At 35.0% G+C, this 5,473-nt stretch overlaps 1 long non-coding RNA gene across 1 annotated transcript; it reads left to right on the top strand.

Moving 5' to 3' along the window:
• Positions 1-3,791: 3,791 nt before the first annotated feature.
• LOC113293693 lies at positions 3,792-5,138 on the top strand. Its single transcript, XR_003332471.1, has 4 exons — positions 3,792-4,188; positions 4,267-4,389; positions 4,945-5,013; positions 5,126-5,138. It is a non-coding gene; the product is annotated as an uncharacterized LOC113293693 (long non-coding RNA).
• The last annotated feature ends 335 nt before the right edge of the window (positions 5,139-5,473 follow it).

Below are 5,473 nucleotides of genomic sequence, written 5' to 3'. Positions count from 1 at the left end.
ACGGTAATAGATAAATCCTTCTTCCACGAATATACCTACGAGTTTTGTTCCGTCTTTTGATAAATCAAGGTGAACAAGAACCAATTGATAACCCGGACTTATATTCCCGAAGAACATCCTAGTATTATCAATCACCTCACAACAATCTTAATCTACGCAGCGAAAAAAGATATTGCGGAATCACAAACGATGAGACGAAGTGTTTGTGATTACTTTTATATCTTGCATATCAGAGATATCAATCTCAAGCCAATTATTACAATTGTACTCGTACGATAGAAACATCAAGATCAGATCACACAACTACAAGAAAGTAGTATCGGTCTGGCTTCACAATCTCAATGAAATATTTAAGTCGTTAACCTGGTTTAGAAGAAGAAACCAAAGGTTGAAGGAGAATCGAATCTATCTTAGCACAACTAGTATCACACAGAAGGTGTGGGGATTAGGTTTCCCAGTTGCTAGAGTTCTCCCTTATATAGTCTTTCAAAACAGGGTTTGCAATCAATGTTATCTTGGTAACAAAACATTCCATATTTACCGTTAGATGAAAACCTGATTAGATTCAAGCTAATATCTTTCAACCGTTAGATCGAAAACTAGCTTGTTACACACAAATGAAATGCACGTTTCTATGCTTTTGTAACCGTACCCAAGCTTGTACACTTGTTGGTTCAACAATAGTTAACCAAATGGTTAGCCATATGCTCACTTTCATATCAACCATATTCTTCTTCACCATAACTAGTTCAAGTGACTCAAATGAACTAGTTAGAGAGTTGTTCAATTGCAAGGAAATCTTATGTAACTACACAAGACACAATCGAAGCAAAAACGATTTGATTCACTCGAATAGGTTCATGAACTATATATCGACGGTTTGCAATTTGCATTCCTTAGTTTATATAAGAATAAGTTCACAAACATCGTTTTTAGATATAACCTACTCAATTTCGCGGACTGGGTTCGCGGACTTAAGTTCCCGGACGGAGTTCACAAACTCCAGCAGAATTTCTCGGGTCGAGAACTTCCGCCAGTTCGCGGACTGAGTTCGTGGACTTAGCTTACGCCACTATTCCGGTTCTCTTGATAAACAAAGTTCGCAAACTTCGGTTCAAGGAATAAGGACTTGTACATATATGTGTTTCCACAACAATGCTTATATCCTCCAATGGTTATATAATCTAATCTCTCATTTCAATCATTGAAAATTCTTAGAGGACGTTATATAGTTGTTATTCACACACCATTTTTCGTCAAATCCATTTTCAAATAATTGAAATTAATATGACTTTCGTCACTAGTAAAAATGAACTTGGCCAAAGCGAAAGCTTACTAACACATATTTCAAGAAATAGATATGCGAGATAAACTCGACTCGAAATAGGAAATGTGTATAATCTAAGTCTATATAGCAAAACGACTTTTGTCTCAAGATAGGAGATAAATAGACTTTTGAGTGATCGATAAGTTCAAGTCTCCACATACCTTTTAGTCGATGAAGATCCACCGTTTCCTTGAGTAGTCCTTCGTCTTGTATGATGATTGTCATGGAGTTCTTGATCTCAACTACACTTTCTATCCTAGTCCGAGACCTTAGCTATAGTAGACTAGAAATCAAGACTTATAGTTTTGATCACTAACATTGACAAACATGCTTGAGATAGCAACGCATGCGAGTTCGACAGAGCAATGCTCTAACAAATATATATTGTTAGATAAGCTTGAGGAGAATGATTACAAAATAATTGCTTGGATTTTGAACGTCTTTACACGACATTACACCCTACATGTTTCGTTGTCTAACTTACACTTTTCCTTTATCAAAGCTAGGAGTTGTATTTTGATTTTATTCTTCATAAAAACTATTAAAAGCACTGGATCAAGAGATGTCCGACATTGCTTAACGGGCTTCTGATCGACTTAATATCATGTAGATATTCCGTAAAAGTTGATGCAAGGATGAATCAACTCAAAGACAAACAGGTTGCACGCATTGTCATTTCGCTTTTTTCTCATGATATCAGCTTGAAGTTTATCTTTTTCTATGTCAAATATATTATCTATGTGCTTATCTCTTTTTCCTATGATATACAGGTGGACTAGTCTGATCTCTACTATGAAAAACTAGAATATGGATTGTCGACGCTTCATGTCAGAATTGTTCTTGCGGTCTTGCTTTAATATTGTCATAGTGATAAGTATCACAACTGCAAATATAATTTGGATAAACTAATACATTTACATCTTATGCTTTTAAATAAGTGGAAAAAAAATTAAATATAGTTGGAGCTTAGAAGTATTTAGAAAAATATTGTTGATGAGAAATCTCCGCTCCTTTAAAACACTGAGTCATATGAGCTCCCACGTCGCACGGTAAGTGTGACACCCCTCTCAAATTAAATTAGATAAAAGCTTTGAATTAGAGCTATTCTGGAGAGGACAAGTGGCGGGACTCTATTGGTGAGAGCATTAAAATTTGAATAACACTCTGTTTACACCCTGTACTTACCGACCGTTAGTAACACCGTTAAGATAAAGGTGGGTAGACAATACTTTTGTCGGATTTTGTGCCTCAATAATTCTTTACACTTTGTTTACACCGAATATTTAACTGGACGTTAATTAACGTCGTTGGAGTGGACAATACTTACATCTGCCGACTCTCTATCTCCTCTAGATTTTCATACTCTTCGTTCTTTATTATTCTTCTCCTCCTTATCTCTTCTTATTCTCTTCACTTGCAATTGATAATCGAAAGATAAATGGAGGATTTGAGATCATATAAAGAGCAAATCGAGTGATAGTGATTATGTGAGTTTGTGTGGTTGATTCAAATGCAACATAAAAGGTAAATCTGGGTGTATAATCTGGATTACAAAGACGACGCAGAGGAAAGGAAGCACAAGGTAAACATGGGGAAACCCTAGATTGTTAAATCTGTAATTTTTTTTTAAAAAATCAGATTGAGTTTTAACTTGATGTAGGAAGATTGATTATACTCTCTAGACGTCTTTAAATTGTTCAGGCTGATTTTCGTTTGTTTTGCTTAGCAGGTGTTTCAAAAGTATTTTTTTTATCGTGTTGGGCAATTAATTTTGCAAAAACAATAAGATGATTAGATCAAAAGAAGTACTCTAATATGAACAAGTTACAAAAAATAATTTAATTGTCGTTTCCTTATCAAATGGCTATGAAAATTGTTTTATACATAAATTAAGGTTTTTCGATTGACTCTTAAATATACGTGAAATTGAATTATAAACTGAGTAATTAGTGATGGGTTTGTTCTTAATTGAGGAATATAGAATTGTATAGGATTTAATTTTAGTTTCTTTTGGAAACTGAAATCTTTAGTTAGAGTTTTTATGAATTGAATCAAAAATTTGATTAGTAAGGGGTAGAAAGAAAAACAGGTGCTGATTGAAGGCAGCTAATTTGATTGAAGGGTTAGAAAGAAATTTGATTAGAGTTTTTGTGAATTGAATCAGAGTTTTTGTGCTGATTTTATATGGGTTCTCGAAACTAAGACAAGGCAGCTAGGACTTGATTAGAAACTATAGACAGGCAAAGAAAGACAAACAGGTGTTGTAAGAGTTGGGTTAGGGCATGTCAGTTTCAGTGGTGCAGAGATTTAGTCAAGGAAAGCAAGAAGTCTATCCCGACACTGCCATCAGTTGTAGTTAAGTGTAACGTTATTTTGAGTCTTCCAAGGGTTTGAGGAGAACACACTCAACTCAACTATGGTAACATCATATGTAGAGCTGGCAATCCGAGCCAAAACCCGCGGGTTGGCCCGTCCCGTCCCGTGAAAACTCGTGCCCGTCCCGGATCGTAACTACACAAGACGGGCGCGGGTTGTATAATTAGTGGCTTGTGAAGAAACGGGTTAACCCGTCCCGTCCCGTGCAACCCGCGGGTAACCCGGCTCGGTCCGCACCCACTGCCACTTAGGCTGCTGCGTGTCACACAATGACACAGTTATCTGTTACGTGTCATGTAACATGTTCGTTCCTCTTCATATAAAAGGAAAAAACCCTAGCTCGCCTTCCTCTTCTTTCTTCCTCTTTTTTTCTTCTTCCCTGACCCTGCTGCAGCGCTGCTGAGTCTCCTACTCTCCTGAGTAAACTTCACAGATTCACAGAAGTGACAGAAAAATTATTAGATTCATCTAAAGATCAAAGACAGGTAATCATATTTTCTTATTTGTTTTCTTCTTTATATAAATTTTTTGATTAGCCTGCTTGAATAACAAATTGTTTGAAGTCTTGAAGAGAAATACAAGAGCGGATTGATTTTCTGGGCTCGTGAAGATCGGAGGAATACAACAACGAATTGATTTTCTGGGTTCGTGAAGAGTGAATTGATTTTCTGTTCGATTAATAATATGTAAGATGTTTTTTTTTCATTCGATTTGAGTTCAGTCTTCAGTTTGACTTGTTCTTAGTAGATCTGTTATTCTGTTTGATTTTGAATTTGATTTGATTAAGATTTTTTTGAATTTCACATGTTTTAGTTTATTGTATGATTGTAATTGGTGATGAATCTGATGATTATATATACAAGATCTGTTTGATTTGGTCATGTACTCATGTTGTTCAGTTCCATACTTCCATGATTTATTTGTTGTATTCGTATTCAACAGTTTTGCTTGTGAAATTGAAATGATAGTAATGGTACTATGGGTAATGGGTTGGAATTGAATGAGCAGTTTAGAGTTTGCTTGTGAATTTGAGATATTAATTGTATGAGCTTCAAATTGAATGAGTTTAGTTTGAATTTTGGTTGAGATTTAACATGCTTGATGTGATTGAAATCATATACAAAAGGTTTTTCTTTGTTTATCTTGTTTATCTTTTTCGAAGTATCATTCATATTACCAACATTTTTCTACATTTAAACCAGTGCTGTTACTGCTGTACTTGCATCCTTTTTGTTTTGTAGATTGGAGTTCTAGTGAAATCTTTAAATTTTGGTTTGAGCAGTTTGGATAAGTGGTTGTCCCCTAAATCTGTAAGTACATTTTGTAAATTTAAATCAAATAAAATTTGACTTCTTTATCTTTTATGGTAATTTTCATTCTTTCTGTACACAATCACCATCTGATCGTGTGTTTGGGTTGCAGGGAAGAATACCATTGCTTTTTCTTCCAGCCTCGGGAGAAGTAGCACCAATCTACAAGTACACTACACTAGTACTGGTTTGTTTGTACCTCCTGTTTATTCATCTTCTTATTAATTTCATGTACTCTTTAAGAAGATAGAGAGATCCACATATTTCTGTTTGGTTTTGTGTTTTTTTTGGCAATTAATATCATGTTCGGATCTAGGAAAATGGATATGATATTTGTTTCGGTACATTTTATCATGTTTGGATGTTGATGGTAAAGCTCATAGCTGTAGCACATCGAGTTTAGGTGCTGTTAGTGAACTGTAATTATTTCTCTTCCTAAATTGTTTTCTCTATATATTTT

The sequence above is a fragment of the Papaver somniferum genome, chromosome 7 (assembly GCF_003573695.1).
Source record: "Papaver somniferum cultivar HN1 chromosome 7, ASM357369v1, whole genome shotgun sequence".
In the NCBI taxonomy this organism is placed as follows: domain Eukaryota; kingdom Viridiplantae; phylum Streptophyta; class Magnoliopsida; order Ranunculales; family Papaveraceae; genus Papaver; species Papaver somniferum.
Note: the sequence above shows the minus strand (reverse complement) of the source record. Positions and strands in the feature narration are given on the sequence as shown.